Below are 27,342 nucleotides of genomic sequence, written 5' to 3'. Positions count from 1 at the left end.
GGTAGTCATTTTGGATGAAGTGTGGTCAGCTGCTTTTAATCTGCTTTCCTGTTTTGATATGTTTGACTTGATTTCAGGAAAGTCAACATTTTAAAACGATTAAAAACGTTGTGTGGTGAGTTCGGCAGGTAGGGCTTCTAAACTAGCCCTAACAGACAAGCATTGGTGGTTCAGTGGTAGAATTCTCGCCTGCCACGCGGGAGACCCGGGTCCGATTCCCGGCCAATGCAATTGAGGCTGCTCCTTCATTACAGCTTTGTAAGAATGCTCCACGAGGTAGTCTTTTTGGATGAAGTGTGGTCAGCTGCTTTTAATCTGCTTTCCTGTTTTGATATGTTTGACTTGATTTCAGGAAAGTCAACATTTTAAAACGATTAAAAACGTTGTGTGGTGAGTTCGGCAGGTAGGGCTTCTAAACTAGCCCTAACAGACAAGCATTGGTGGTTCAGTGGTAGAATTCTCGCCTGCCACGCGGGAGACCCGGGTCCGATTCCCGGCCAATGCAATTGAGGCTGCTCCTTCATTACAGCTTTGTAAGAATGCTCCACGAGGTAGTCTTTTTGGATGAAGTGTGGTCAGCTGCTTTTAATCTGCTTTCCTGTTTTGATATGTTTGACTTGATTTCAGGAAAGTCAACATTTTAAAACGATTAAAAACGTTGTGTGGTGAGTTCGGCAGGTAGGGCTTCTAAACTAGCCCTAACAGACAAGCATTGGTGGTTCAGTGGTAGAATTCTCGCCTGCCACGCAATGCTCCACGAGGTAGTCTTTTTGGATGAAGTGTGGTCAGCTGCTTTTAATCTGCTTTCCTGTTTTGATATGTTTGACTTGATTTCATGAAAGTCAACATTTCAAAACTTGTGTTCTGGCTACGCTTAAAAACGTGTGGTGAGTTCGGCAGGTAGGGCTTCTAAACTAGCCCTAACAGACAAGCATTGGTGGTTCAGTGGTAGAATTATCACCTGCCACGCGGGAGACCCGGGTCCGATTCCCGGCCAATGCAATTGAGGCTGCTCCTTCATTACAGCTTTGTAAGAATGCTCCACGAGGTAGTCGTATTGGATGAAGTGTGGTCAGCTGCTTTTAATCTGCTTTCCTGTTTTGATATGTTTGACTTGATTTCAGGAAAGTCAACATTTTAAAACGATTAAAAACGTTGTGTGGTGAGTTCGGCAGGTAGGGCTTCTAAACTAGCCCTAACAGACAAGCATTGGTGGTTCAGTGGTAGAATTCTCGCCTGCCACGCGGGAGACCCGGGTCCGATTCCCGGCCAATGCAATTGAGGCTGCTCCTTCATTACAGCTTTGTAAGAATGCTCCACGAGGTAGTCTTTTTGGATGAAGTGTGGTCAGCTGCTTTTAATCTGCTTTCCTGTTTTGATATGTTTGACTTGATTTCAGGAAAGTCAACATTTTAAAACGATTAAAAACGTTGTGTGGTGAGTTCGGCAGGTAGGGCTTCTAAACTAGCCCTAACAGACAAGCATTGGTGGTTCAGTGGTAGAATTCTCGCCTGCCACGCGGGAGACCCGGGTCCGATTCCCGGCCAATGCAATTGAGGCTGCTCCTTCATTACAGCTTTGTAAGAATGCTCCACGAGGTAGTCTTTTTGGATGAAGTGTGGTCAGCTGCTTTTAATCTGCTTTCCTGTTTTGATATGTTTGACTTGATTTCAGGAAAGTCAACATTTTAAAACGATTAAAAACGTTGTGTGGTGAGTTCGGCAGGTAGGGCTTCTAAACTAGCCCTAACAGACAAGCATTGGTGGTTCAGTGGTAGAATTCTCGCCTGCCACGCGGGAGACCCGGGTCCGATTCCCGGCCAATGCAATTGAGGCTGCTCCTTCATTACAGCTTTGTAAGAATGCTCCACGAGGTAGTCATTTTGGATGAAGTGTGGTCAGCTGCTTTTAATCTGCTTTCCTGTTTTGATATGTTTGACTTGATTTCAGGAAAGTCAACATTTTAAAACGATTAAAAACGTTGTGTGGTGAGTTCGGCAGGTAGGGCTTCTAAACTAGCCCTAACAGACAAGCATTGGTGGTTCAGTGGTAGAATTCTCGCCTGCCACGCGGGAGACCCGGGTCCGATTCCCGGCCAATGCAATTGAGGCTGCTCCTTTATTACAGCTTTGTAAGAATGCTCCACGAGGTAGTCTTTTTGGATGAAGTGTGGTCAGCTGCTTTTAATCTGCTTTCCTGTTTTGATATGTTTGACTTGATTTCAGGAAAGTCAACATTTTAAAACGATTAAAAACGTTGTGTGGTGAGTTCGGCAGGTAGGGCTTCTAAACTAGCCCTAACAGACAAGCATTGGTGGTTCAGTGGTAGAATTCTCGCCTGCCACGCGGGAGACCCGGGTCCGATTCCCGGCCAATGCAATTGAGGCTGCTCCTTCATTACATCTTTGTAAGAATGCTCCACGAGGTAGTCATTTTGGATGAAGTGTGGTCAGCTGCTTTTAATCTGCTTTCCTGTTTTGATATGTTTGACTTGATTTCAGGAAAGTCAACATTTCAAAACTTGTGTTGGGGAGACCCGGGTCCGATTCCCAGCCAATGCAATTGAGGCTGCTCCTTCATTACAGCTTTGTAAGAATGCTCCACGAGGTAGTCATTTTGGATGAAGTGTGGTCAGCTGCTTTTAATCTGCTTTCCTGTTTTGATATGTTTGACTTGATTTCAGGAAAGTCAACATTTTAAAACGATTAAAAACGTTGTGTGGTGAGTTCGGCAGGTAGGGCTTCTAAACTAGCCCTAACAGACAAGCATTGGTGGTTCAGTGGTAGAATTCTCGCCTGCCACGCGGGAGACCCGGGTCCGATTCCCGGCCAATGCAATTGAGGCTGCTCCTTCATTACAGCTTTGTAAGAATGCTCCACGAGGTAGTCGTATTGGATGAAGTGTGGTCGTCTGCTTTCCTGTTTTGATATGTTTGACTTGAATTCATGAAAGTAAACATTTTAAAACGATTAAAAACGTTGTGTGGTGAGTTCGGCAGGTAGGGCTTCTAAACTAGCCCTAACAGACAAGCATTGGTGGTTCAGTGGTAGAATTCTCGCCTGCCACGCGGGAGACCCGGGTCCGATTCCCGGCCAATGCAATTGAGGCTGCTCCTTCATTACAGCTTTGTAAGAATGCTCCACGAGGTAGTCGTATTGGATGAAGTGTGGTCAGCTGCTTTTAATCTGCTTTCCTGTTTTGATATGTTTGACTTGATTTCATGAAAGTAAACATTTTAAAACGATTAAAAACGTTGTGTGGTGAGTTCGGCAGGTAGGGCTTCTAAACTAGCCCTAACAGACAAGCATTGGTGGTTCAGTGGTAGAATTCTCGCCTGCCACGCGGGAGACCCGGGTCCGATTCCCGGCCAATGCAATTGAGGCTGCTCCTTTATTACAGCTTTGTAAGAATGCTCCACGAGGTAGTCGTATTGGATGAAGTGTGGTCAGCTGCTTTTAATCTGCTTTCCTGTTTTGATATGTTTGACTTGATTTCAGGAAAGTCAACATTTTAAAACGATTAAAAACGTTGTGTGGTGAGTTCGGCAGGTAGGGCTTCTAAACTAGCCCTAACAGACAAGCATTGGTGGTTCAGTGGTAGAATTCTCGCCTGCCACGCGGGAGACCCGGGTCCGATTCCCGGCCAATGCAATTGAGGCTGCTCCTTCATTACAGCTTTGTAAGAATGCTCCACGAGGTAGTCTTTTTGGATGAAGTGTGGTCAGCTGCTTTTAATCTGCTTTCCTGTTTTGATATGTTTGACTTGATTTCAGGAAAGTCAACATTTTAAAACGATTAAAAACGTTGTGTGGTGAGTTCGGCAGGTAGGGCTTCTAAACTAGCCCTAACAGACAAGCATTGGTGGTTCAGTGGTAGAATTCTCGCCTGCCACGCGGGAGACCCGGGTCCGATTCCCGGCCAATGCAATTGAGGCTGCTCCTTCATGACAGCTTTGTAAGAATGCTCCACGAGGTAGTCTTTTTGGATGAAGTGTGGTCAGCTGCTTTTAATCTGCTTTCCTGTTTTGATATGTTTGACTTGATTTCAGGAAAGTCAACATTTCAAAACTTGTGTTCTGGCTACGCTTAAAAACGTGTGGTGAGTTCGGCAGGTAGGGCTTCTAAACTAGCCCTAACAGACAAGCATTGGTGGTTCAGTGGTAGAATTCTCACCTGCCACGCGGGAGACACGGGTCCGATTCCCAGCCAATACAATTGAGGCTGCTCCTTCATGACAGCTTTGTAAGAATTGCTCCATGAGGTGGTCTTTTTGGATGAAGTGTGGTCAGCTGCTTTTAATCTGCTTTCCTGTTTTGATATGTTTGACTTGATTTCATGAAAGTCAACATTTCAAAACTTGTGTTCTGGCTACGCTAAAAAACGTGTGGTGAGTTCGGCAGGTAGGGCTTCTAAACTAGCCCTAACAGACAAGCATTGGTGGTTCAGTGGTAGAATTCTCGCCTGCCACGCGGGAGACCCGGGTCCGATTCCCGGCCAATGCAATTGAGGCTGCTCCTTCATTACAGCTTTGTAAGAATGCTCCACGAGGTAGTCATTTTGGATGAAGTGTGGTCAGCTGCTTTTAATCTGCTTTCCTGTTTTGATATGTTTGACTTGATTTCAGGAAAGTCAACATTTTAAAACGATTAAAAACGTTGTGTGGTGAGTTCGGCAGGTAGGGCTTCTAAACTAGCCCTAACAGACAAGCATTGGTGGTTCAGTGGTAGAATTCTCGCCTGCCACGCGGGAGACCCGGGTCCGATTCCCGGCCAATGCAATTGAGGCTGCTCCTTCATTACAGCTTTGTAAGAATGCTCCACGAGGTAGTCTTTTTGGATGAAGTGTGGTCAGCTGCTTTTAATCTGCTTTCCTGTTTTGATATGTTTGACTTGATTTCATGAAAGTAAACATTTTAAAACGATTAAAAACGTTGTGTGGTGAGTTCGGCAGGTAGGGCTTCTAAACTAGCCCTAACAGACAAGCATTGGTGGTTCAGTGGTAGAATTCTCGCCTGCCACGCGGGAGACCCGGGTCCGATTCCCGGCCAAAGCAATTTGAGGCTGCTCCTTCATTACAGCTTTTGTAAGAATGCTCCACGAGGTAGTCATTTTGGATGAAGTGTGGTCAGCTGCTTTTAATCTGCTTTCCTGTTTTGATATGTTTGACTTGATTTCATGAAAGTCAACATTTCAAAACGATTAAAAACGTTGTGTGGTGAGTTCGGCAGGTTGGGCTTCTAAACTAGACCTAACAGACAAGCATCGGTGGTTCAGTGGTAGAATTCTCGCTTGCCACGCGGGAGACCCGGGTCCGATTCCCGGCCAATGCAATTGAGGCTGCTCCTTCATTACAGCTTTGTAAGAATGCTCCACGAGGTAGTCTTTTTGGATGAAGTGTGGTCAGCTGCTTTTAATCTGCTTTCCTGTTTTGATATGTTTGACTTGATTTCATGAAAGTCAACATTTCAAAACTTGTGTTCGGGAGACCCGGGTCCGATTCCCGGCCAATGCAATTGAGGCTGCTCCTTCATTACAGCTTTGTAAGAATGCTCCACGAGGTAGTCATTTTGGATGAAGTGTGGTCAGCTGCTTTTAATCTGCTTTCCTGTTTTGATATGTTTGACTTGATTTCAGGAAAGTCAACATTTTAAAACGATTAAAAACGTTGTGTGGTGAGTTCGGCAGGTAGGGCTTCTAAACTAGCCCTAACAGACAAGCATTGGTGGTTCAGTGGTAGAATTCTCGCCTGCCACGCGGGAGACCCGGGTCCGATTCCCGGCCAATGCAATTGAGGCTGCTCCTTCATTACAGCTTTGTAAGAATGCTCCATGAGGTAGTCTTTTTGGATGAAGTGTGGTCAGCTGCTTTTAATCTGCTTTCCTGTTTTGATATGTTTGACTTGATTTCAGGAAAGTCAACATTTTAAAACGATTAAAAACGTTGTGTGGTGAGTTCGGCAGGTAGGGCTTCTAAACTAGCCCTAACAGACAAGCATTGGTGGTTCAGTGGTAGAATTCTCGCCTGCCACGCGGGAGACCCGGGTCCGATTCCCGGCCAATGCAATTGAGGCTGCTCCTTTATGACAGCTTTGTAAGAATGCTCCATGAGGTAGTCTTTTTGGATGAAGTGTGGTCAGCTGCTTTTAATCTGCTTTCCTGTTTTGATATGTTTGACTTGATTTCATGAAAGTCAACATTTCAAAACTTGTGTTCGGGAGACCCGGGTCCGATTCCCGGCCAATGCAATTGAGGCTGCTCCTTCATTACAGCTTTGTAAGAATGCTCCACGAGGTAGTCATTTTGGATGAAGTGTGGTCAGCTGCTTTTAATCTGCTTTCCTGTTTTGATATGATTGACTTGATTTCATGAAAGTCAACATTTCAAAACTTGTGTTCGGGAGACCCGGGTACGATTCCCGGCCAATGCAATTGAGGCTGCTCCTTCATTACAGCTTTGTAAGAATGCTCCACGAGGTAGTCATTTTGGATGAAGTGTGGTCAGCTGCTTTTAATCTGCTTTCCTGTTTTGATATGTTTGACTTGATTTCAGGAAAGTCAACATTTTAAAACGATTAAAAACGTTGTGTGGTGAGTTCGGCAGGTAGGGCTTCTAAACTAGCCCTAACAGACAAGCATTGGTGGTTCAGTGGTAGAATTCTCGCCTGCCACGCGGGAGACCCGGGTCCGATATCTGGCCAATGCAATTGAGGCTGCTCCTTTATGACAGCTTTGTAAGAATGCTCCATGAGGTAGTCTTTTTGGATGAAGTGTGGTCAGCTGCTTTTAATCTGCTTTCCTGTTTTGATATGTTTGACTTGATTTCATGAAAGTCAACATTTCAAAACTTGTGTTCGGGAGACCCGGGTCCGATTCCCGGCCAATGCAATGGAGGCTGCTCCTTCATTACAGCTTTGTAAGAATGCTCCACGAGGTAGTCATTTTGGATGAAGTGTGGTCAGCTGCTTTTAATCTGCTTTCCTGTTTTGATATGTTTGACTTGATTTCATGAAAGTCAACATTTCAAAACTTGTTTTCGGGAGACCCGGGTCCGATTCCCGGCCAATGCAATTGAGGCTGCTCCTTCATTACAGCTTTGTAAGAATGCTCCACGAGGTAGTCATTTTGGATGAAGTGTGGTCAGCTGCTTTTAATCTGCTTTCCTGTTTTGATATGATTGACTTGATTTCATGAAAGTCAACATTTCAAAACTTGTGTTCGGGAGACCCGGGTACGATTCCCGGCCAATGCAATTGAGGCTGCTCCTTCATTACAGCTTTGTAAGAATGCTCCACGAGGTAGTCATTTTGGATGAAGTGTGGTCAGCTGCTTTTAATCTGCTTTCCTGTTTTGATATGTTTGACTTGATTTCATGAAAGTCAACATTTTAAAACGATTAAAAACGTTGTGTGGTGAGTTCGGCAGGTAGGGCTTCTAAACTAGCCCTAACAGACAAGCATTGGTGGTTCAGTGGTAGAATTCTCGCCTGCCACGCGGGAGACCCGGGTCCGATTCCCGGCCAATGCAATTAAGGCTGCTCCTTCATTACATCTTTGTAAGAATGCTCCACGAGGTAGTCATTTTGGATGAAGTGTGGTCAGCTGCTTTTAATCTGCTTTCCTGTTTTGATATGTTTGACTTGATTTCAGGAAAGTCAACATTTCAAAACTTGTGTTGGGGAGACCCGGGTCCGATTCCCGGCCAATGCAATTGAGGCTGCTCCTTCATTACAGCTTTGTAAGAATGCTCCACGAGGTAGTCATTTTGGATGAAGTGTGGTCAGCTGCTTTTAATCTGCTTTCCTGTTTTGATATGTTTGACTTGATTTCATGAAAGTCAACATTTTAAAACGATTAAAAACGTTGTGTGGTGAGTTCGGCAGGTAGGGCTTCTAAACTAGCCCTAACAGACAAGCATTGGTGGTTCAGTGGTAGAATTCTTGCCTGCCACGCGGGAGACCCGGGTCCGATTCCCGGCCAATGCAATTGAGGCTGCTCCTTCATTACAGCTTTGTAAGAATGCTCCACGAGGTAGTCTTTTTGGATGAAGTGTGGTCAGCTGCTTTTAATCTGCTTTCCTGTTTTGATATGTTTGACTTGATTTCAGGAAAGTCAACATTTTAAAACGATTAAAAACGTTGTGTGGTGAGTTCGGCAGGTAGGGCTTCTAAACTAGCCCTAACAGACAAGCATTGGTGGTTCAGTGGTAGAATTCTCGCCTGCCACGCGGGAGACCCGGGTCCGATTCCCGGCCAATGCAATTGAGGCTGCTCCTTCATTACAGCTTTGTAAGAATGCTCCACAAGGTATTCTTTTTGGATGAAGTGTGGTCAGCTGCTTTTAATCTGCTTTCCTGTTTTGATATGTTTGACTTGATTTCAGGAAAGTCAACATTTCAAAACTTGTGTTGGGGAGACCCGGGTCCGATTCCCGGCCAATGCAATTGAGGCTGCTCCTTCATTACAGCTTTGTAAGAATGCTCCACGAGGTAGTCGTATTTTGGATGAAGTGTGGTCAGCTGCTTTTAATCTGCTTTCCTGTTTTGATATGTTTGACTTGATTTCAGGAAAGTCAACATTTTAAAACGATTAAAAACGTTGTGTGGTGAGTTCGGCAGGTAGGGCTTCTAAACTAGCCCTAACAGACAAGCATTGGTGGTTCAGTGGTAGAATTCTCGCCTGCCACGCGGGAGACCCGGGTCCGATTCCCGGCCAATGCAATTGAGGCTGCACCTTAATGACAGCTTTGTAAGAATGCTCCACGAGGTAGTCGTATTGGATGAAGTGTGGTCAGCTGCTTTTAATCTGCTTTCCTGTTTTGATATGTTTGACTTGAATTCATGAAAGTAAACATTTTAAAACGATTAAAAACGTTGTGTGGTGAGTTCGGCAGGTAGGGCTTCTAAACTAGCCCTAACAGACAAGCATTGGTGGTTCAGTGGTAGAATTCTCGCCTGCCACGCGGGAGACCCGGGTCCGATTCCCGGCCAATGCAATTGAGGCTGCTCCTTCATTACAGCTTTGTAAGAATGCTCCACGAGGTAGTCGTATTGGATGAAGTGTGGTCATCTGCTTTTAATCTGCTTTCCTGTTTTGATATGTTTGACTTGATTTAATGAAAGTCAACATTTTAAAACGATTAAAAACGTTGTGTGGTGAGTTCGGCAGGTAGGGCTTCTAAACTAGCCCTAACAGACAAGCATTGGTGGTTCAGTGGTAGAATTCTCGCCTGCCACGCGGGAGACCCGGGTCCGATTCCCGGCCAATGCAATTGAGGCTGCTCCTTCATTACAGCTTTGTAAGAATGCTCCACGAGGTAGTCATTTTGGATGAAGTGTGGTGAGCTGCTTTTAATCTGCTTTCCTGTTTTGATATGTTTGACTTGATTTCATGAAAGTCAACATTTCAAAACTTGTGTTCCGGCTACGATTAAAAACGTGTGGTGAGTTCGGCAAGTAGGGCTTCTAAACTAACCCTAACAGACAAGCATTGGTGGTTCAGTGGTAGAATTCTCGCCAGCCACGCGGGAGACCCGGGTCTGATTACTGGCCAATGCAATTGAGGCTGCTCCTTCATGACAGCTTTGTAAGAATGCTCCATGAGGTAGTCTTTTTGGATGAAGTGTGGTCAGCTGCTTTTAATCTGCTTTCCTGTTTTGATATGTTTGACTTGATTTCATGAAAGTAAACATTTTAAAACGATTAAAAACGTTGTGTGGTGAGTTCGGCAGGTAGGGCTTCTAAACTAGCCCTAACAGACAAGCATTGGTGGTTCAGTGGTAGAATTCTCGCCTGCCACGCGGGAGACCCGGGTCCGATTCCCGGCCAATGCAATTGAGGCTGCTCCTTCATTACAGCTTTGTAAGAATGCTCCACGAGGTAGTCATTTTGGATGAAGTGTGGTCAGCTGCTTTTAATCTGCTTTCCTGTTTTGATATGTTTGACTTGATTTCATGAAAGTCAACATTTTAAAACGATTAAAAACGTTGTGTGGTGAGTTCGGCAGGTAGGGCTTCTAAACTAGCCCTAACAGACAAGCATTGGTGGTTCAGTGGTAGAATTCTCGCCTGCCACGCGGGAGACCCGGGTCCGATTCCCGGCCAATGCAATTGAGGCTGCTCCTTCATTACAGCTTTGTAAGAATGCTCCACGAGGTAGTCATTTTGGATGAAGTGTGGTCAGCTGCTTTTAATCTGCTTTCCTGTTTTGATATGTTTGACTTGATTTCAGGAAAGTCAACATTTTAAAACGATTAAAAACGTTGTGTGGTGAGTTCGGCAGGTAGGGCTTCTAAACTAGCCCTAACAGACAAGCATTGGTGGTTCAGTGGTAGAATTCTCGCCTGCCACGCGGGAGACCCGGGTCCGATTCCCGGCCAATGCAATTGAGGCTGCACCTTCATGACAGCTTTGTAAGAATGCTCCACGAGGTAGTCTTTGGATGAAGTGTGGTCAGCTGCTTTTAATCTGCTTTCCTGTTTTGATATGTTTGACTTGATTTCATGAAAGTCAACATTTTAAAACGATTAAAAACGTTGTGTGGTGAGTTCGGCAGGTAGGGCTTCTAAACTAGCCCTAACAGACAAGCATTGGTGGTTCAGTGGTAGAATTCTCGCCTGCCACGCGGGAGACCCGGGTCCGATTCCCGGCCAATGCAATTGAGGCTGCTCCTTCATTACAGCTTTGTAAGAATGCTCCACGAGGTAGTCATTTTGGATGAAGTGTGGTCAGCTGCTTTTAATCTGCTTTCCTGTTTTGATATGTTTGACTTGATTTCATGAAAGTCAACATTTTAAAACGATTAAAAACGTTGTGTGGTGAGTTCGGCAGGTAGGGCTTCTAAACTAGCCCTAACAGACAAGCATTGGTGGTTCAGTGGTAGAATTCTCGCCTGCCACGCGGGAGACCCGGGTCCGATTCCCGGCCTATGCAATTGAGGCTGCTCCTTCATTACAGCTTTGTAAGAATGCTCCACGAGGTAGTCATTTTGGATGAAGTGTGGTCAGCTGCTTTTAATCTGCTTTCCTGTTTTGATATGTTTGACTTGATTTCATGAAAGTCAACATTTTAAAACGATTAAAAACGTTGTGTGGTGAGTTCGGCAGGTAGGGCTTCTAAACTAGCTCTAACAGACAAGCATTGGTGGTTCAGTGGTAGAATTCTCGCCTGCCACGCGGGAGACCCGGGTCCGATTCCCGGCCAATGCAATTGAGGCTGCTCCTTCATTACAGCTTTGTAAGAATGCTCCACGAGGTAGTCATTTTGGATGAAGTGTGGTCATCTGCTTTTAATCTGCTTTCCTGTTTTGATATGTTTGACTTGATTTCAGGAAAGTCAACATTTTAAAACGATTAAAAACGTTGTGTGGTGAGTTCGGCAGGTAGGGCTTCTAAACTAGCCCTAACAGACAAGCATTGGTGGTTCAGTGGTAGAATTCTCGCCTGCCACGCGGGGGACTCGGGTCCGATTCCTGGCCAATGCAAGTGAGGCTGCTCCTTCATGACAGCTTTGTAAGAATCCTCCACGAGGTAGTCTTTTTGGATGAAGTGTGGTCAGCTGCTTTTAATCTGCTTTCCTGGTTTGATATCTTTGACTTGATTTTATGAAAGTCAACATTTCAAAACTTGTGTTCCGGCTACCCTTAAAAACGTGTGGTGAGTTCGGCAGGTAGGGCTTCTAAACTAGCCCTAACAGACAAGCATTGGTGGTTCAGTGGTAGAATTCTCACCTGCCACGTGGGAGACCCGGGTCCGATTCCCGGCCAATGCAATTGAGGCTGCTCCTTCATTACAGCTTTGTAAGAATGCTCCACGAGGTAGTGTTTTTGGATGAAGTGTGGTCAGCTGCTTTTAATCTGCTATCCTGTTTTGATATGTTTGACTTGATTTCATGAAAGTCAACATTTCAAAACTTGTGTTCGGGAGACCCGGGTCCGATTCCCGGCCAATGCAATTGAGGCTGCTCCTTCATTACAGCTTTGTAAGAATGCTCCACGAGGTTGTCGTATTGGATGAAGTGTGGTCAGCTGCTTTTAATCTGCTTTCCTGTTTTGATATGTTTGATTTGATTTCATAAAAGTAAACATTTTAAAACGAATAAAAACATTGTGTGGTGAGTTCGGCAGGTTGGGCTTCTAAACTAGCCCTAACAGACAAGCATTGGTGGTTCATTGGTAGAATTCTCGCCTGCTACGCGGGAGACCCGGGTCCGATTCCCGGCCAATGCAATTGAGGCTGCACCTTCATGACAGCTTTGTAAGAATGCTCCACGAGGTAGTCTTTGGATGAAGTGTGGTCAGCTGCTTTTAATCTGCTTTCCTGTTTTGATATGTTTGACTTGATTTCATGAAAGTAAACATTTTAAAACGATTAAAAACGTTGTGTGGTGAGTTCGGCAGGTAGGGCTTCTAAACTAGCCCTAACAGACAAGCATTGGTGGTTCAGTGGTAGAATTCTCGCCTGCTACGGGGGAGACCCGGGTCCGATTCCCGGCCAATGCAATTGAGGCTGCACCTTCATGACAGCTTTGTAAGAATGCTCCACGAGGTAGTCTTTGGATGAAGTGTGGTCAGCTGCTTTTAATCTGCTTTCCTGTTTTGATATGTTTGACTTGATTTCATGAAAGTAAACATTTTAAAACGATTAAAAACGTTGTGTGGTGAGTTCGGCAGGTAGGGCTTCTAAACTAGCCCTAACAGACAAGCATTGGTGGTTCAGTGGTAGAATTCTCGCCTGCCACGCGGGAGACCCGGGTCCGATTCCCGGCCAATGCAATTGAGGCTGCTCCTTCATTACAGCTTTGTAAGAATGCTCCACGAGGTAGTCATTTTGGATGAAGTGTGGTCAGCTGCTTTTAATCTGCTTTCCTGTTTTGATATGTTTGACTTGATTTCAGGAAAGTCAACATTTTAAAACGATTAAAAACGTTGTGTGGTGAGTTCGGCAGGTAGGGCTTCTAAACTAGCCCTAACAGACAAGCATTGGTGGTTCAGTGGTAGAATTCTCGCCTGCCACGCGGGAGACCCGGGTCCGATTCCCGGCCAATGCAATTGAGGCTGCTCCTTCATTACAGCTTTGTAAGAATGCTCCACGAGGTAGTCATTTTGGATGAAGTGTGGTCAGCTGCTTTTAATCTGCTTTCCTGTTTTGATATGTTTGACTTGATTTCATGAAAGTCAACATTTCAAAACTTGTGTTCGGGAGACCCGGGTCCGATTCCCGGCCAATGCAATTGAGGCTGCTCCTTCATTACAGCTTTGTAAGAATGCTCCACGAGGTAGTCATTTTGGATGAAGTGTGGTGAGCTGCTTTTAATCTGCTTTCCTGTTTTGATATGTTTGACTTGATTTCATGAAAGTCAACATTTCAAAACTTGTGTTCCGGCTACGATTAAAAACGTTGTGTGGTGAGTTCGGCAGGTAGGGCTTCTAAACTAACCTTAACAGACAAGCATTGGTGGTTCAGTGGTAGAATTCTCGCCTGCCACGCGGGAGACCCGGGCCTGATTACTGGCCAATGCAATTGAGGCTGCTCCTTCATGACAGCTTTGTAAGAATGCTCCATGAGGTAGTCTTTTTGGATGAAGTGTGGTCAGCTGCTTTTAATCTGCTTTCCTGTTTTGATATGTTTGACTTGATTTCATGAAAGTCAACATTTTAAAACGATTAAAAACGTTGTGTGGTGAGTTCGGCAGGTAGGGCTTCTAAACTAGCCCTAACAGACAAGCATTGGTGGTTCAGTGGTAGAATTCTCGCCTGCCACGCGGGAGACCCGGGTCCGATTCCCGGCCAATGCAATTGAGGCTGCTCCTTCATTACAGCTTTGTAAGAATGCTCCACGAGGTAGTCATTTTGGATGAAGTGTGGTCAGCTGCTTTTAATCTGCTTTCCTGTTTTGATATGTTTGACTTGATTTCATGAAAGTAAACATTTTAAAACGATTAAAAACGTTGTGTGGTGAGTTCGGCAGGTAGGGCTTCTAAACTAGCCCTAACAGACAAGCATTGGTGGTTCAGTGGTAGAATTCTCGCCTGCCACGCGGGAGACCCGGGTCCGATTCCCGGCCAAAGCAATTTAGGCTGCTCCTTCATTACAGCTTTGTAAGAATGCTCCACGAGGTAGTCATTTTGGATGAAGTGTGGTCAGCTGCTTTTAATCTGCTTTCCTGTTTTGATATGTTTGACTTGATTTCAGGAAAGTCAACATTTCAAAACGATTAAAAACGTTGTGTGGTGAGTTCGGCAGGTAGGGCTTCTAAACTAGCCCTAACAGACAAGCATTGGTGGTTCAGTGGTAGAATTCTCGCCTGCCACGCGGGAGACCCGGGTCCGATTCCCGGCCAATGCAATTGAGGCTGCTCCTTCATTACAGCTTTGTAAGAATGCTCCACGAGGTAGTCATTTTGGATGAAGTGTGGTCAGCTGCTTTTAATCTGCTTTCCTGTTTTGATATGTTTGACTTGATTTCAGGAAAGTCAACATTTTAAAACGATTAAAAACGTTGTGTGGTGAGTTCGTCAGGTAGGGCTTCTAAACTAGCCCTAACAGACAAGCATTGGTGGTTCAGTGGTAGAATTCTCGCCTGCTACGCGGGAGACCCGGGTCCGATTCCCGGCCAATGCAATTGAGGCTGCACCTTCATGACAGCTTTGTAAGAATGCTCCACAAGGTAGTCTTTGGATGAAGTGTGGTCAGCTGCTTTTAATCTGCTTTCCTGTTTTGATATGTTTGACTTGATTTCATGAAAGTAAACATTTTAAAACGATTAAAAACGTTGTGTGGTGAGTTCGGCAGGTAGGGCTTCTAAACTAGCCCTAACAGACAAGCATTGGTGGTTCAGTGGTAGAATTCTCGCCTGCCACGCGGGAGACCCGGGTCCGATTCCCGGCCAATGCAATTGAGGCTGCTCCTTCATTACAGCTTTGTAAGAATGCTCCACGAGGTAGTCATTTTGGATGAAGTGTGGTCAGCTGCTTTTAATCTGCTTTCCTGTTTTGATATGTTTGACTTGATTTCATGAAAGTCAACATTTTAAAACGATTAAAAACGTTGTGTGGTGAGTTCGGCAGGTAGGGCTTCTAAACTAGCCCTAACAGACAAGCATTGGTGGTTCAGTGGTAGAATTCTCGCCTGCCACGCGGGAGACCCGGGTCCGATTCACGGCCAATGCAATTGAGGCTGCTCCTTCATTACAGCTTTGTAAGAATGCTCCACGAGGTAGTCTTTTTGGATGAAGTGTGGTCAGCTGCTTTTAATCTGCTTTCCTGTTTTGATATGTTTGACTTGATTTCATGAAAGTCAACATTTTAAAACGATTAAAAACGTTGTGTGGTGAGTTCGGCAGGTAGGGCTTCTAAACTAAGCCTAACAGACAAGCATTGGTGGTTCAGTGGTAGAATTCTCGCCTGCCACGCGGGAGACCCGGGTCCGATTCCCGGCCAATGCAATTGAGGCTGCTCCTTCATGACAGCTTTGTAAGAATGCTCCACGAGGTAGTCTTTTTGGATGAAGTGTGGTCAGCTGCTTTTAATCTGCTTTCCTGTTTTGATATGTTTGACTTGATTTCATGAAAGTCAACATTTCAAAACTTGTGTTCTGGCTACGCTTAAAAACGTGTGGTGAGTTCGGCAGGTAGGGCTTCTAAACTAGCCCTAACAGACAAGCATTGGTGGTTCAGTGGTAGAATTCTCACCTGCCACGCGGGAGACCCGGGTCCGATTCCCGGCCAATACAATTGAGGCTGCTCCTTCATGACAGCTTTGTAAGAATGCTCCATGAGGTGGTCTTTTTGGATGAAGTGTGGTCAGCTGCTTTTAATCTGCTTTCCTGTTTTGATATGTTTGACTTGATTTCATGAAAGTCAACATTTCAAAACTTGTGTTCTGGCTACGCTTAAAAACGTTGTGTGGTGAGTTCGGCAGGTAGGGCTTCTAAACTAGCCCTAACAGACAAGCATTGGTGGTTCAGTGGTAGAATTCTCGCCTGCCACGCGGGAGACCCGGGTCCGATTCCCGGCCAATGCAATTGAGGCTGCTCCTTCATTACAGCTTTGTAAGAATGCTCCACGAGGTAGTCTTTTTGGATGAAGTGTGGTCAGCTGCTTTTAATCTGCTTTCCTGTTTTGATATGTTTGACTTGATTTCAGGAAAGTCAACATTTTAAAACGATTAAAAACGTTGTGTGGTGAGTTCGGCAGGTAGGGCTTCTAAACTAGCCCTAACAAACAAGCATTGGTGGTTCAGTGGTAGAATTCTCGCCTGCCACGCGGGAGACCCGGGTCCAATTCCCGGCCAATGCAATTGAGGCTGCTCCTTTATGACAGCTTTGTAAGAATGCTCCATGAGGTAGTCTTTTTGGATGAAGTGTGGTCAGCTGCTTTTAATCTGCTTTCCTGTTTTGATATGTTTGACTTGATTTCATGAAAGTCAACATTTCAAAACTTGTGTTCGGGAGACCCGGGTCCGATTCCCGGCCAATGCAATTGAGGCTGCTCCTTCATTACAGCTTTGTAAGAATGCTCCACGAGGTAGTCATTTTGGATGAAGTGTGGTCAGCTGCTTTTAATCTGCTTTCCTGTTTTGATATGTTTGACTTGATTTCAGGAAAGTCAACATTTTAAAACCATTAAAAACGTTGTGTGGTGAGTTCGGCAGGTAGGGCTTCTAAACTAGCCCTAACAGACAAGCATTGGTGGTTCAGTGGTAGAATTCTCTCCTGCCACGCGGGAGACCCGGGTCCGATTCCCGGCCAATGCAATTGAGGCTGCTCCTTTATGACAGCTTTGTAAGAATGCTCCATGAGGTAGTCTTTTTGGATGAAGTGTGGTCAGCTGCTTTTAATCTGCTTTCCTGTTTTGATATGTTTGACTTGATTTCAGGAAAGTCAACATTTTAAAACGATTAAAAACGTTGTGTGGTGAGTTCGGCAGGTACGGCTTCTAAACTAGCCCTAACAGACAAGCATTGGTGGTTCAGTGGTAGAATTCTCGCCTGCCACGCGGGAGATCCGGGTCCGATTCCCGGCCAATGCAATTGAGGCTGCTCCTTTATGACAGCTTTGTAAGAATGCTCCATGAGGTAGTCTTTTTGGATGAAGTGTGGTCAGCTGCTTTTAATCTGCTTTCCTGTTTTGATATGTTTGACTTGATTTCATGAAAGTCAACATTTCAAAACTTGTGTTCGGGAGACCCGGGTCCGATTCCCGGCCAATGCAATTGAGGCTGCTCCTTCATTACAGCTTTTTAAGAATGCTCCACGAGGTAGTCATTTTGGATGAAGTGTGGTCAGCTGCTTTTAATCTGCTTTCCTGTTTTGATATGATTGACTTGATTTCATGAAAGTCAACATTTCAAAACTTGTGTTCGGGAGACCCGGGTACGATTCCCGGCCAATGCAATTGAGGCTGCTCCTTCATTACAGCTTTGTAAGAATGCTCCACGAGGTAGTCATTTTGGATGAAGTGTGGTCAGCTGCTTTTAATCTGCTTTCCTGCTTTGATATGTTTGACTTGATTTCATGAAAGTCAACATTTTAAAACGATTAAAATCGTTGTGTGGTGAGTTCGGCAGGTAGGGCTTCTAAACTAGCCCTAACAGACAAGCATTGGTGGTTCAGTGGTAGAATTCTCGCCTGCCACGCGGGAGACCCGGGTCCGATTCCCGGCCAATGCAATTGAGGCTGCTCCTTTATGACAGTTTTGTAAGAATGCTCCATGAGGTAGTCTTTTTGGATGAAGTGTGGTCAGCTGCTTTTAATCTGCTTTCCTGTTTTGATATGTTTGACTTGATTTCAGGAAAGTCAACATTTTAAAACCATTAAAAACGTTGTGTGGTGAGTTCGGCAGGTAGGGCTTCTAAACTAGCCCTAACAGACAAGCATTGGTGGTTCAGTGGTAGAATTCTCGCCTGCCACGCGGGAGATCCGGGTCCGATTCCCGGCCAATGCAATTGAGGCTGCTCCTTTATGACAGCTTTGTAAGAATGCTCCATGAGGTAGTCTTTTTGGATGAAGTGTGGTCAGCTGCTTTTAATCTGCTTTCCTGTTTTGATATGTTTGACTTGATTTCATGAAAGTCAACATTTCAAAACTTGTGTTCGGGAGACCCGGGTCCGATTCCCGGCCAATGCAATTGAGGCTGCTCCTTCATTACAGCTTTGTAAGAATGCTCCACGAGGTAGTCATTTTGGATGAAGTGTGGTCAGCTGCTTTTAATCTGCTTTCCTGTTTTGATATGATTGACTTGATTTCATGAAAGTCAACATTTCAAAACTTGTGTTCGGGAGACCCGGGTACGATTCCCGGCCAATGCAATTGAGGCTGCTCCTTCATTACAGCTTTGTAAGAATGCTCCACGAGGTAGTCATTTTGGATGAAGTGTGGTCAGCTGCTTTTAATCTGCTTTCCTGTTTTGATATGTTTGACTTGATTTCAGGAAAGTCAACATTTTAAAACGATTAAAAACGTTGTGTGGTGAGTTCGTCAGGTAGGGCTTCTAAACTAGCCCTAACAGACAAGCATTGGTGGTTCATTGGTAGAATTCTCACCTGCTACGCGGGAGACCCGGGTCCGATTCCCGGCCAATGCAATTGAGGCTGCACCTTCATGACAGCTTTGTAAGAATGCTCCACGAGGTAGTCTTTGGATGAAGTGTGGTCAGCTGCTTTTAATCTGCTTTCCTGTTTTGATATGTTTGACTTGATTTCATGAAAGTCAACATTTCAAAACGATTAAAAACGTTGTGTGGTGAGTTCGGCAGGTTGGGCTTCTAAACTAGCCCTAACAGACAAGCATTGGTGGTTCAGTGGTAGAATTCTCGCCTGCCACGCGGGAGACCCGGGTCCGATTCCCGGCCAATGCAATTGAGGCTGCTCCTTCATTACAGCTTTGTAAGAATGCTCCACGAGGTAGTCATTTTGGATGAAGTGTGGTCAGCTGCTTTTAATCTGCTTTCCTGTTTTGATATGTTTGACTTGATTTCATGAAAGTCAACATTTTAAAACAATTAAAAACGTTGTGTGGTGAGTTCGGCAGGTAGGGCTTCTAAACTAGCCCTAACAGACAAGCATTGGTGGTTCAGTGGTAGAATTCTCGCCTGCCACGCGGGAGACCTGTGGTCAGCTGCTTTTAATCTGCTTTCCTGTTTTGATATGTTTGACTTGATTTCATGAAAGTCAACATTTCAAAACTTTTGTTCGGGAGACCCGGGTCCGATTCCCGGCCTATGCAATTGAGGCTGCTCCTTCATTACAGCTTTGTAAGAATGCTCCACGAGGTAGTCATTTTGGATGAAGTGTGGTCAGCTGCTTTTAATCTGCTTTCCTGTTTTGATATGTTTGACTTGATTTCATGAAAGTCAACATTTCAAAACGATTAAAAACGTTGTGTGGTGAGTTCGGCAGGTTGGGCTTCTAAACTAGCTCTAACAGACAAGCATTGGTGGTTCAGTGGTAGAATTCTCGCCTGCCACGCGGGAGACCCGGGTCCGATTCCCGGCCAATGCAATTGAGGCTGCTCCTTCATTACAGCTTTGTAAGAATGCTCCACGAGGTAGTCATTTTGGATGAAGTGTGGTCATCTGCTTTTAATCTGCTTTCCTGTTTTGATATGTTTGACTTGATTTCATGAAAGTCAACATTTTAAAACAATTAAAAACGTTGTGTGGTGAGTTCGGCAGGTAGGGCTTCTAAACTAGCCCTAACAGACAAGCATTGGTGGTTCAGTGGTAGAATTCTCGCCTGCCACGCGGGGGACTCTGGTCCGATTCCTGGCCAATGCAAGTGAGGCTGCTCCTTCATGACAGCTTTGTAAGAATCCTCCACGAGGTAGTCTTTTTGGATGAAGTGTGGTCAGCTGCTTTTAATCTGCTTTCCTGGTTTGATATCTTTGACTTGATTTTATGAAAGTCAACATTTCAAAACTTGTGTTCCGGCTACCCTTAAAAACGTGTGGTGAGTTCGGCAGGTAGGGCTTCTAAACTAGCCCTAACAGACAAGCATTGGTGGTTCAGTGGTAGAATTCTCACCTGCCACGTGGGAGACCCGGGTCCGATTCCCGGCCAATGCAATTGAGGCTGCTCCTTCATTACAGCTTTGTAAGAATGCTCCACGAGGTAGTGTTTTTGGATGAAGTGTGGTCAGCTGCTTTTAATCTGCTATCCTGTTTTGATATGTTTGACTTGATTTCATGAAAGTCAACATTTCAAAACTTGTGTTCGGGAGACCCGGGTCCGATTCCCGGCCAATGCAATTGAGGCTGCTCCTTCATTACAGCTTTGTAAGAATGCTCCACGAGGTTGTCGTATTGGATGAAGTGTGGTCAGCTGCTTTTAATCTGCTTTCCTGTTTTGATATGTTTGACTTGATTTCATAAAAGTAAACATTTTAAAACGAATAAAAACATTGTGTGGTGAGTTCGGCAGGTTGGGCTTCTAAACTAGCCCTAACAGACAAGCATTGGTGGTTCATTGGTAGAATTCTCGCCTGCTACGCGGGAGACCCGGGTCCGATTCCCGGCCAATGCAATTGAGGCTGCACCTTCATGACAGCTTTGTAAGAATGCTCCACGAGGTAGTCTTTGGATGAAGTGTGGTCAGCTGCTTTTAATCTGCTTTCCTGTTTTGATATGTTTGACTTGATTTCATGAAAGTAAACATTTTAAAACGATTAAAAACGTTGTGTGGTGAGTTCGGCAGGTTGGGCTTCTAAACTAGCCCTAACAGACAAGCATTGGTGGTTCATTGGTAGAATTCTCGCCTGCTACGGGGGAGACCCGGGTCCGATTCCCGGCCAATGCAATTGAGGCTGCACCTTCATGACAGCTTTGTAAGAATGCTCCACGAGGTAGTCTTTGGATGAAGTGTGGTCAGCTGCTTTTAATCTGCTTTCCTGTTTTGATATGTTTGACTTGATTTCATGAAAGTAAACATTTTAAAACGATTAAAAACGTTGTGTGGTGAGTTCGGCAGGTTGGGCTTCTAAACTAGCCCTAACAGACAAGCATTGGTGGTTCAGTGGTAGAATTCTCGCCTGCCACGCGGGAGACCCGGGTCTGATTCCCGGCCAAAGCAATTTAGGCTGCTCCTTCATTACAGCTTTGTAAGAATGCTCCACGAGGTAGTCATTTTGGATGAAGTGTGGTCAGCTGCTTTTAATCTGCTTTCCTGTTTTGATATGTTTGACTTGATTTCATGAAAGTCAACATTTCAAAACGATTAAAAACGTTGTGTGGTGAGTTCGGCAGGTTGGGCTTCTAAACTAGCCCTAACAGACAAGCATTGGTGGTTCAGTGGTAGAATTCTCGCCTGCCACGCGGGAGACCCGGGTCCGATTCCCGGCCAATGCAATTGAGGCTGCTCCTTCATTACAGCTTTGTAAGAATGCTCCACGAGGTAGTCATTTTGGATGAAGTGTGGTCATCTGCTTTTAATCTGCTTTCCTGTTTTGATATGTTTGACTTGATTTCATGAAAGTCAACATTTCAAAACTTGTGTTCGGGAGACCCGGGTCCGATTCCCGGCCAATGCAATTGAGGCTGCTCCTTCATTACAGCTTTGTAAGAATGCTCCACGAGGTAGTCATTTTGGATGAAGTGTGGTGAGCTGCTTTTAATCTGCTTTCCTGTTTTGATATGTTTGACTTGATTTCATGAAAGTCAACATTTCAAAACTTGTGTTCCGGCTACGATTAAAAACGTGTGGTGAGTTCGGCAGGTAGGGCTTCTAAACTAACCTTAACAGACAAGCATTGGTGGTTCAGTGGTAGAATTCTCGCCTGCCACGCGGGAGACCCGGGCCTGATTACTGGCCAATGCAATTGAGGCTGCTCCTTCATGACAGCTTTGTAAGAATGCTCCATGAGGTAGTCTTTTTGGATGAAGTGTGGTCAGCTGCTTTTAATCTGCTTTCCTGTTTTGATATGTTTGACTTGATTTCATGAAAGTCAACATTTTAAAACGATTAAAAACGTGTGGTGAGTTCGACAGGTAGGGCTTCTAAACTAGCCCTAACAGACAAGCATTGGTGGTTCAGTGGTAGAATTCTCGCCTGCCACGCGGGAGACCTGCATCCGATTCCCGGCCAATGCAATTGAGGCTGCTCCTTCATTACAGCTTTGTGAGAATGCTCCACGAGGTAGTCATTTTGGATGAAGTGTGGTCAGCTGCTTTTAATCTGCTTTCCTGTTTTGATATGTTTGACTTGATTTCAGGAAAGTCAACATTTTAAAACGATTAAAAACGTTGTGTGGTGAGTTCGTCAGGTAGGGCTTCTAAACTAGCCCTAACAGACAAGCATTGGTGGTTCATTGGTAGAATTCTCACCTGCTACGCGGGAGACCCGGGTCCGATTCCCGGCCAATGCAATTGAGGCTGCACCTTCATGACAGCTTTGTAAGAATGCTCCACGAGGTAGTCTTTGGATGAAGTGTGGTCGGCTGCTTTTAATCTGCTTTCCTGTTTTGATATGTTTGACTTGATTTCATGAAAGTCAACATTTCAAAACGATTAAAAACGTTGTGTGGTGAGTTCGGCAGGTTGGGCTTCTAAACTAGCCCTAACAGACAAGCATTGGTGGTTCAGTGGTAGAATTCTCGCCTGCCACGCGGGAGACCCGGGTCCGATTCCCGGCCAATGCAATTGAGGCTGCTCCTTCATTACAGCTTTGTAAGAATGCTCCACGAGGTAGTCATTTTGGATGAAGTGTGGTCAGCTGCTTTTAATCTGCTTTCCTGTTTTGATATGTTTGACTTGATTTCATGAAAGTCAACATTTTAAAACAATTAAAAACGTTGTGTGGTGAGTTCGGCAGGTAGGGCTTCTAAACTAGCCCTAACAGACAAGCATTGGTGGTTCAGTGGTAGAATTCTCGCCTGCCACGCGGGGGACTCGGGTCCGATTCCTGGCCAATGCAAGTGAGGCTGCTCCTTCATGACAGCTTTGTAAGAATCCTCCACGAGGTAGTCTTTTTGGATGAAGTGTGGTCAGCTGCTTTTAATCTGCTTTCCTGGTTTGATATCTTTGACTTGATTTTATGAAAGTCAACATTTCAAAACTTGTGTTCCGGCTACCCTTAAAAACGTGTGGTGAGTTCGGCAGGTAGGGCTTCTAAACTAGCCCTAACAGACAAGCATTGGTGGTTCAGTGGTAGAATTCTCACCTGCCACGTGGGAGACCCGGGTCCGATTCCCGGCCAATGCAATTGAGGCTGCTCCTTCATTACAGCTTTGTAAGAATGCTCCACGAGGTAGTGTTTTTGGATGAAGTGTGGTCAGCTGCTTTTAATCTGATATCCTGTTTTGATATGTTTGACTTGATTTCATGAAAGTCAACATTTCAAAACTTGTGTTCGGGAGACCCGGGTCCGATTCCCGGCCAATGCAATTGAGGCTGCTCCTTCATTACAGCTTTGTAAGAATGCTCCACGAGGTTGTCGTATTGGATGAAGTGTGGTCAGCTGCTTTTAATCTGCTTTCCTGTTTTGATATGTTTGACTTGATTTCATAAAAGTAAACATTTTAAAACGAATAAAAACATTGTGTGGTGAGTTCGGCAGGTTGGGCTTCTAAACTAGCCCTAACAGACAAGCATTGGTGGTTCATTGGTAGAATTCTCGCCTGCTACGCGGGAGACCCGGGTCCGATTCCCGGCCAATGCAATTGAGGCTGCACCTTCATGACAGCTTTGTAAGAATGCTCCACGAGGTAGTCTTTGGATGAAGTGTGGTCAGCTGCTTTTAATCTGCTTTCCTGTTTTGATATGTTTGACTTGATTTCATGAAAGTAAACATTTTAAAACGATTAAAAACGTTGTGTGGTGAGTTCGGCAGGTTGGGCTTCTAAACTAGCCCTAACAGACAAGCATTGGTGGTTCATTGGTAGAATTCTCGCCTGCTACGGGGGAGACCCGGGTCCGATTCCCGGCCAATGCAATTGAGGCTGCACCTTCATGACAGCTTTGTAAGAATGCTCCACGAGGTAGTCTTTGGATGAAGTGTGGTCAGCTGCTTTTAATCTGCTTTCCTGTTTTGATATGTTTGACTTGATTTCATGAAAGTAAACATTTTAAAACGATTAAAAACGTTGTGTGGTGAGTTCGGCAGGTTGGGCTTCTAAACTAGCCCTAACAGACAAGCATTGGTGGTTCAGTGGTAGAATTCTCCCCTGCCACGCGGGAGACCCGGGTCTGATTCCCGGCCAAAGCAATTTAGGCTGCTCCTTCATTACAGCTTTGTAAGAATGCTCCACGAGGTAGTCATTTTGGATGAAGTGTGGTCAGCTGCTTTTAATCTGCTTTCCTGTTTTGATATGTTTGACTTGATTTCATGAAAGTCAACATTTCAAAACGATTAAAAACGTTGTGTGGTGAGTTCGGCAGGTTGGGCTTCTAAACTAGCCCTAACAGACAAGCATTGGTGGTTCAGTGGTAGAATTCTCGCCTGCCACGCGGGAGACCCGGGTCCGATTCCCGGCCAATGCAATTGAGGCTGCTCCTTCATTACAGCTTTGTAAGAATGCTCCACGAGGTAGTCATTTTGGATGAAGTGTGGTCATCTGCTTTTAATCTGCTTTCCTGTTTTGATATGTTTGACTTGATTTCATGAAAGTCAACATTTCAAAACTTGTGTTCGGGAGACCCGGGTCCGATTCCCGGCCAATGCAATTGAGGCTGCTCCTTCATTACAGCTTTGTAAGAATGCTCCACGAGGTAGTCATTTTGGATGAAGTGTGGTGAGCTGCTTTTAATCTGCTTTCCTGTTTTGATATGTTTGACTTGATTTCATGAAAGTCAACATTTCAAAACTTGTGTTCCGGCTACGATTAAAAACGTGTGGTGAGTTCGGCAGGTAGGGCTTCTAAACTAACCTTAACAGACAAGCATTGGTGGTTCAGTGGTAGAATTCTCGCCTGCCACGCGGGAGACCCGGGCCTGATTACTGGCCAATGCAATTGAGGCTGCTCCTTCATGACAGCTTTGTAAGAATGCTCCATGAGGTAGTCTTTTTGGATGAAGTGTGGTCAGCTGCTTTTAATCTGCTTTCCTGTTTTGATATGTTTGACTTGATTTCATGAAAGTCAACATTTTAAAACGATTAAAAACGTGTGGTGAGTTCGACAGGTAGGGCTTCTAAACTAGCCCTAACAGACAAGCATTGGTGGTTCAGTGGTAGAATTCTCGCCTGCCACGCGGGAGACCTGCATCCGATTCCCGGCCAATGCAATTGAGGCTGCTCCTTCATTACAGCTTTGTGAGAATGCTCCACGAGGTAGTCATTTTGGATGAAGTGTGGTCAGCTGCTTTTAATCTGCTTTCCTGTTTTGATATGTTTGACTTGATTTCATGAAAGTAAACATTTTAAAACGATTAAAAACGTTGTGTGGTGAGTTCGGCAGGTTGGGCTTCTAAACTAGCCCTAACAGACAAGCATTGGTGGTTCAGTGGTAGAATTCTCGCCTGCCGCGCGGGAGACCCGGGTCCGATTCCTGGCCAAAGCAATTTAGGCTGCTTCTTCATTACAGCTTTCTAAGAATGCTCCACGAGGTAGTCATTTTGGATGAAGTGTGGTCAGCTGCTTTTAATCTCCTTTCCTGTTTTGATATGTTTGACTTGATTTCATGAAAGTCAACATTTCAAAACGATTAAAAACGTTGTGTGGTGAGTTCGGCAGGTTGGGCTTCTAAACTAGCCCTAACAGACAAGCATTGGTGGTTCAGTGGTAGAATTCTCGCCTGCCACGCGGGAGACCCGGGTCCGATTCCCGGCCAATGCAATTGAGGCTGCTCCTTCATTACAGCTTTGTAAGAATGCTCCACGAGGTAGTCATTTTGGATGAAGTGTGGTCAGCTGCTTTTAATCTGCTTTCCTGTTTTGATATGTTTGACTTGATTTCAGGAAAGTCAACATTTTAAAACGATTAAAAACGTGGTGTGGTGAGTTCGTCAGGTAGGGCTTCTAAACTAGCCCTAACAGACAAGCATTGGTGGTTCATTGGTAGAATTCTCGCCTGCTACGCGGGAGACCCGGGTCCGATTCCCGGCCAATGCAATTGAGGCTGCACCTTCATGACAGCTTTGTAAGAATGCTCCACAAGGTAGTCTTTGGATGAAGTGTGGTCAGCTGCTTTTAATCTGCTTTCCTGTTTTGATATGTTTGACTTGATTTCATGAAAGTAAACATTTTAAAACGATTAAAAACGTTGTGTGGTGAGTTCGGCAGGTTGGGCTTCTAAACTAGCCCTAACAGACAAGCATTGGTGGTTCAGTGGTAGAATTCTCGCCTGCCACGCGGGAGACCCGGGTCCGATTCCCGGCCAAAGCAATTTAGGCTGCTCCTTCATTACAGTTCTGTAAGAATGCTCCACGAGGTAGTCATTTTGGATGAAGTGTGGTCAGCTGCTTTTAATCTGCTTTCCTGTTTTGATATGTTTGACTTGATTTCATGAAAGTCAACATTTTAAAACGATTAAAAACGTTGTGTGGTGAGTTCGGCAGGTAGGGCTTCTAAACTAAGCCTAACAGACAAGCATTGGTGGTTCAGTGGTAGAATTCTCGCCTGCCACGCGGGAGACCCGGGTCCGATTCCCGGCCAATGCAATTGGGGCTGCTCCTTCATGACAGCTTTGTAAGAATGCTCCACGAGGTAGTCTTTTTGGATGAAGTGTGGTCAGCTGCTTTTAATCTGCTTTCCTGTTTTGATATGTTTGACTTGATTTCATGAAAGTCAACATTTCAAAACTTGTGTTCTGGCTACGCTTAAAAACGTGTGGTGAGTTCGGCAGGTAGGGCTTCTAAACTAGCCCTAACAGACAAGCATTGGTGGTTCAGTGGTAGAATTCTCACCTGCCACGCGGGAGACACGGGTCCGATTCCCGGCCAATACAATTGAGGCTGCTCCTTCATGACAGCTTTGTAAGATTGCTCCATGAGGTGGTCTTTTTGGATGAAGTGTGGTCAGCTGCTTTTAATCTGCTTTCCTGTTTTGATATGTTTGACTTGATTTCATGAAAGTCAACATTTCAAAACTTGTGTTCTGGCTACGCTTAAAAACGTGTGGTGAGTTCGGCAGGTAGGGCTTCTAAACTAGCCCTAACAGACAAGCATTGGTGGTTCAGTGGTAGAATTCTCGCCTGCCACGCGGGAGACCCGGGTCCGATTCCCGGCCAATGCAATTGAGGCTGCTCCTTCATTACAGCTTTGTAAGAATGCTCCACGAGGTAGTCTTTTTGGATGAAGTGTGGTCAGCTGCTTTTAATCTGCTTTCCTATTTTGATATGTTTGACTTGATTTCAGGAAAGTCAACATTTTAAAACCATTAAAAACGTTGTGTGGTGAGTTCGGCAGGTAGGGCTTCTAAACTAGCCCTAACAAACAA

The 27,342-nt window shown here is 45.0% G+C and overlaps 48 non-coding genes across 48 annotated transcripts; all 48 read left to right on the top strand.

Annotated features, from left to right (window-relative positions):
* Positions 1-159: 159 nt before the first annotated feature.
* Positions 160-230, top strand: trnag-gcc (transfer RNA glycine (anticodon GCC)). The gene has a single exon. It is a non-coding gene; the product is annotated as a tRNA-Gly (tRNA).
* A 204-nt stretch (positions 231-434) lies between these two features.
* trnag-gcc (transfer RNA glycine (anticodon GCC)) lies at positions 435-505 on the top strand. Its single transcript has one exon. It is a non-coding gene; the product is annotated as a tRNA-Gly (tRNA).
* A 701-nt stretch (positions 506-1,206) lies between these two features.
* Positions 1,207-1,277, top strand: trnag-gcc (transfer RNA glycine (anticodon GCC)). The gene has a single exon. It is a non-coding gene; the product is annotated as a tRNA-Gly (tRNA).
* A 204-nt stretch (positions 1,278-1,481) lies between these two features.
* trnag-gcc (transfer RNA glycine (anticodon GCC)) lies at positions 1,482-1,552 on the top strand. Its single transcript has one exon. It is a non-coding gene; the product is annotated as a tRNA-Gly (tRNA).
* A 204-nt stretch (positions 1,553-1,756) lies between these two features.
* trnag-gcc (transfer RNA glycine (anticodon GCC)) lies at positions 1,757-1,827 on the top strand. Its single transcript has one exon. It is a non-coding gene; the product is annotated as a tRNA-Gly (tRNA).
* A 204-nt stretch (positions 1,828-2,031) lies between these two features.
* trnag-gcc (transfer RNA glycine (anticodon GCC)) lies at positions 2,032-2,102 on the top strand. Its single transcript has one exon. It is a non-coding gene; the product is annotated as a tRNA-Gly (tRNA).
* Positions 2,103-2,306: 204 nt separating this feature from the next.
* trnag-gcc (transfer RNA glycine (anticodon GCC)) lies at positions 2,307-2,377 on the top strand. The gene has a single exon. It is a non-coding gene; the product is annotated as a tRNA-Gly (tRNA).
* Positions 2,378-2,763: 386 nt separating this feature from the next.
* trnag-gcc (transfer RNA glycine (anticodon GCC)) lies at positions 2,764-2,834 on the top strand. Its single transcript has one exon. It is a non-coding gene; the product is annotated as a tRNA-Gly (tRNA).
* Positions 2,835-3,027: 193 nt separating this feature from the next.
* Positions 3,028-3,098, top strand: trnag-gcc (transfer RNA glycine (anticodon GCC)). The gene has a single exon. It is a non-coding gene; the product is annotated as a tRNA-Gly (tRNA).
* Positions 3,099-3,302: 204 nt separating this feature from the next.
* trnag-gcc (transfer RNA glycine (anticodon GCC)) lies at positions 3,303-3,373 on the top strand. The gene has a single exon. It is a non-coding gene; the product is annotated as a tRNA-Gly (tRNA).
* A 204-nt stretch (positions 3,374-3,577) lies between these two features.
* trnag-gcc (transfer RNA glycine (anticodon GCC)) lies at positions 3,578-3,648 on the top strand. Its single transcript has one exon. It is a non-coding gene; the product is annotated as a tRNA-Gly (tRNA).
* Positions 3,649-3,852: 204 nt separating this feature from the next.
* Positions 3,853-3,923, top strand: trnag-gcc (transfer RNA glycine (anticodon GCC)). The gene has a single exon. It is a non-coding gene; the product is annotated as a tRNA-Gly (tRNA).
* Positions 3,924-4,427: 504 nt separating this feature from the next.
* On the top strand, positions 4,428-4,498 carry trnag-gcc (transfer RNA glycine (anticodon GCC)). The gene has a single exon. It is a non-coding gene; the product is annotated as a tRNA-Gly (tRNA).
* Positions 4,499-4,702: 204 nt separating this feature from the next.
* trnag-gcc (transfer RNA glycine (anticodon GCC)) lies at positions 4,703-4,773 on the top strand. Its single transcript has one exon. It is a non-coding gene; the product is annotated as a tRNA-Gly (tRNA).
* Positions 4,774-5,711: 938 nt separating this feature from the next.
* Positions 5,712-5,782, top strand: trnag-gcc (transfer RNA glycine (anticodon GCC)). Its single transcript has one exon. It is a non-coding gene; the product is annotated as a tRNA-Gly (tRNA).
* A 204-nt stretch (positions 5,783-5,986) lies between these two features.
* Positions 5,987-6,057, top strand: trnag-gcc (transfer RNA glycine (anticodon GCC)). Its single transcript has one exon. It is a non-coding gene; the product is annotated as a tRNA-Gly (tRNA).
* Positions 6,058-7,446: 1,389 nt separating this feature from the next.
* trnag-gcc (transfer RNA glycine (anticodon GCC)) lies at positions 7,447-7,517 on the top strand. Its single transcript has one exon. It is a non-coding gene; the product is annotated as a tRNA-Gly (tRNA).
* A 661-nt stretch (positions 7,518-8,178) lies between these two features.
* On the top strand, positions 8,179-8,249 carry trnag-gcc (transfer RNA glycine (anticodon GCC)). Its single transcript has one exon. It is a non-coding gene; the product is annotated as a tRNA-Gly (tRNA).
* Positions 8,250-8,637: 388 nt separating this feature from the next.
* Positions 8,638-8,708, top strand: trnag-gcc (transfer RNA glycine (anticodon GCC)). The gene has a single exon. It is a non-coding gene; the product is annotated as a tRNA-Gly (tRNA).
* Positions 8,709-8,912: 204 nt separating this feature from the next.
* trnag-gcc (transfer RNA glycine (anticodon GCC)) lies at positions 8,913-8,983 on the top strand. Its single transcript has one exon. It is a non-coding gene; the product is annotated as a tRNA-Gly (tRNA).
* Positions 8,984-9,187: 204 nt separating this feature from the next.
* Positions 9,188-9,258, top strand: trnag-gcc (transfer RNA glycine (anticodon GCC)). The gene has a single exon. It is a non-coding gene; the product is annotated as a tRNA-Gly (tRNA).
* A 491-nt stretch (positions 9,259-9,749) lies between these two features.
* On the top strand, positions 9,750-9,820 carry trnag-gcc (transfer RNA glycine (anticodon GCC)). The gene has a single exon. It is a non-coding gene; the product is annotated as a tRNA-Gly (tRNA).
* Positions 9,821-10,024: 204 nt separating this feature from the next.
* On the top strand, positions 10,025-10,095 carry trnag-gcc (transfer RNA glycine (anticodon GCC)). The gene has a single exon. It is a non-coding gene; the product is annotated as a tRNA-Gly (tRNA).
* Positions 10,096-10,299: 204 nt separating this feature from the next.
* On the top strand, positions 10,300-10,370 carry trnag-gcc (transfer RNA glycine (anticodon GCC)). The gene has a single exon. It is a non-coding gene; the product is annotated as a tRNA-Gly (tRNA).
* Positions 10,371-10,572: 202 nt separating this feature from the next.
* On the top strand, positions 10,573-10,643 carry trnag-gcc (transfer RNA glycine (anticodon GCC)). Its single transcript has one exon. It is a non-coding gene; the product is annotated as a tRNA-Gly (tRNA).
* A 479-nt stretch (positions 10,644-11,122) lies between these two features.
* Positions 11,123-11,193, top strand: trnag-gcc (transfer RNA glycine (anticodon GCC)). The gene has a single exon. It is a non-coding gene; the product is annotated as a tRNA-Gly (tRNA).
* Positions 11,194-12,141: 948 nt separating this feature from the next.
* On the top strand, positions 12,142-12,212 carry trnas-gcu (transfer RNA serine (anticodon GCU)). Its single transcript has one exon. It is a non-coding gene; the product is annotated as a tRNA-Ser (tRNA).
* A 202-nt stretch (positions 12,213-12,414) lies between these two features.
* trnas-gcu (transfer RNA serine (anticodon GCU)) lies at positions 12,415-12,485 on the top strand. The gene has a single exon. It is a non-coding gene; the product is annotated as a tRNA-Ser (tRNA).
* Positions 12,486-12,687: 202 nt separating this feature from the next.
* On the top strand, positions 12,688-12,758 carry trnag-gcc (transfer RNA glycine (anticodon GCC)). The gene has a single exon. It is a non-coding gene; the product is annotated as a tRNA-Gly (tRNA).
* A 204-nt stretch (positions 12,759-12,962) lies between these two features.
* trnag-gcc (transfer RNA glycine (anticodon GCC)) lies at positions 12,963-13,033 on the top strand. The gene has a single exon. It is a non-coding gene; the product is annotated as a tRNA-Gly (tRNA).
* A 676-nt stretch (positions 13,034-13,709) lies between these two features.
* Positions 13,710-13,780, top strand: trnag-gcc (transfer RNA glycine (anticodon GCC)). Its single transcript has one exon. It is a non-coding gene; the product is annotated as a tRNA-Gly (tRNA).
* A 479-nt stretch (positions 13,781-14,259) lies between these two features.
* Positions 14,260-14,330, top strand: trnag-gcc (transfer RNA glycine (anticodon GCC)). The gene has a single exon. It is a non-coding gene; the product is annotated as a tRNA-Gly (tRNA).
* Positions 14,331-14,534: 204 nt separating this feature from the next.
* trnas-gcu (transfer RNA serine (anticodon GCU)) lies at positions 14,535-14,605 on the top strand. The gene has a single exon. It is a non-coding gene; the product is annotated as a tRNA-Ser (tRNA).
* Positions 14,606-14,807: 202 nt separating this feature from the next.
* Positions 14,808-14,878, top strand: trnag-gcc (transfer RNA glycine (anticodon GCC)). The gene has a single exon. It is a non-coding gene; the product is annotated as a tRNA-Gly (tRNA).
* Positions 14,879-15,357: 479 nt separating this feature from the next.
* trnag-gcc (transfer RNA glycine (anticodon GCC)) lies at positions 15,358-15,428 on the top strand. Its single transcript has one exon. It is a non-coding gene; the product is annotated as a tRNA-Gly (tRNA).
* A 506-nt stretch (positions 15,429-15,934) lies between these two features.
* On the top strand, positions 15,935-16,005 carry trnag-gcc (transfer RNA glycine (anticodon GCC)). Its single transcript has one exon. It is a non-coding gene; the product is annotated as a tRNA-Gly (tRNA).
* A 1,575-nt stretch (positions 16,006-17,580) lies between these two features.
* Positions 17,581-17,651, top strand: trnag-gcc (transfer RNA glycine (anticodon GCC)). The gene has a single exon. It is a non-coding gene; the product is annotated as a tRNA-Gly (tRNA).
* A 1,116-nt stretch (positions 17,652-18,767) lies between these two features.
* trnag-gcc (transfer RNA glycine (anticodon GCC)) lies at positions 18,768-18,838 on the top strand. The gene has a single exon. It is a non-coding gene; the product is annotated as a tRNA-Gly (tRNA).
* Positions 18,839-19,410: 572 nt separating this feature from the next.
* On the top strand, positions 19,411-19,481 carry trnag-gcc (transfer RNA glycine (anticodon GCC)). Its single transcript has one exon. It is a non-coding gene; the product is annotated as a tRNA-Gly (tRNA).
* Positions 19,482-20,429: 948 nt separating this feature from the next.
* On the top strand, positions 20,430-20,500 carry trnas-gcu (transfer RNA serine (anticodon GCU)). The gene has a single exon. It is a non-coding gene; the product is annotated as a tRNA-Ser (tRNA).
* Positions 20,501-21,250: 750 nt separating this feature from the next.
* Positions 21,251-21,321, top strand: trnag-gcc (transfer RNA glycine (anticodon GCC)). Its single transcript has one exon. It is a non-coding gene; the product is annotated as a tRNA-Gly (tRNA).
* A 1,218-nt stretch (positions 21,322-22,539) lies between these two features.
* On the top strand, positions 22,540-22,610 carry trnag-gcc (transfer RNA glycine (anticodon GCC)). Its single transcript has one exon. It is a non-coding gene; the product is annotated as a tRNA-Gly (tRNA).
* Positions 22,611-23,558: 948 nt separating this feature from the next.
* Positions 23,559-23,629, top strand: trnas-gcu (transfer RNA serine (anticodon GCU)). The gene has a single exon. It is a non-coding gene; the product is annotated as a tRNA-Ser (tRNA).
* Positions 23,630-24,379: 750 nt separating this feature from the next.
* Positions 24,380-24,450, top strand: trnag-gcc (transfer RNA glycine (anticodon GCC)). Its single transcript has one exon. It is a non-coding gene; the product is annotated as a tRNA-Gly (tRNA).
* A 1,220-nt stretch (positions 24,451-25,670) lies between these two features.
* trnag-gcc (transfer RNA glycine (anticodon GCC)) lies at positions 25,671-25,741 on the top strand. Its single transcript has one exon. It is a non-coding gene; the product is annotated as a tRNA-Gly (tRNA).
* Positions 25,742-25,945: 204 nt separating this feature from the next.
* Positions 25,946-26,016, top strand: trnas-gcu (transfer RNA serine (anticodon GCU)). Its single transcript has one exon. It is a non-coding gene; the product is annotated as a tRNA-Ser (tRNA).
* A 477-nt stretch (positions 26,017-26,493) lies between these two features.
* On the top strand, positions 26,494-26,564 carry trnag-gcc (transfer RNA glycine (anticodon GCC)). The gene has a single exon. It is a non-coding gene; the product is annotated as a tRNA-Gly (tRNA).
* A 503-nt stretch (positions 26,565-27,067) lies between these two features.
* On the top strand, positions 27,068-27,138 carry trnag-gcc (transfer RNA glycine (anticodon GCC)). The gene has a single exon. It is a non-coding gene; the product is annotated as a tRNA-Gly (tRNA).
* The last annotated feature ends 204 nt before the right edge of the window (positions 27,139-27,342 follow it).

This window comes from Misgurnus anguillicaudatus, chromosome 9, assembly GCF_027580225.2.
Source record: "Misgurnus anguillicaudatus chromosome 9, ASM2758022v2, whole genome shotgun sequence".
NCBI classification, from domain to species: Eukaryota; Metazoa; Chordata; class Actinopteri; order Cypriniformes; family Cobitidae; genus Misgurnus; species Misgurnus anguillicaudatus.
The sequence above is the reverse complement of the archived record's forward strand: the minus strand, read 5'-3'. Positions and strand labels throughout refer to the sequence as shown.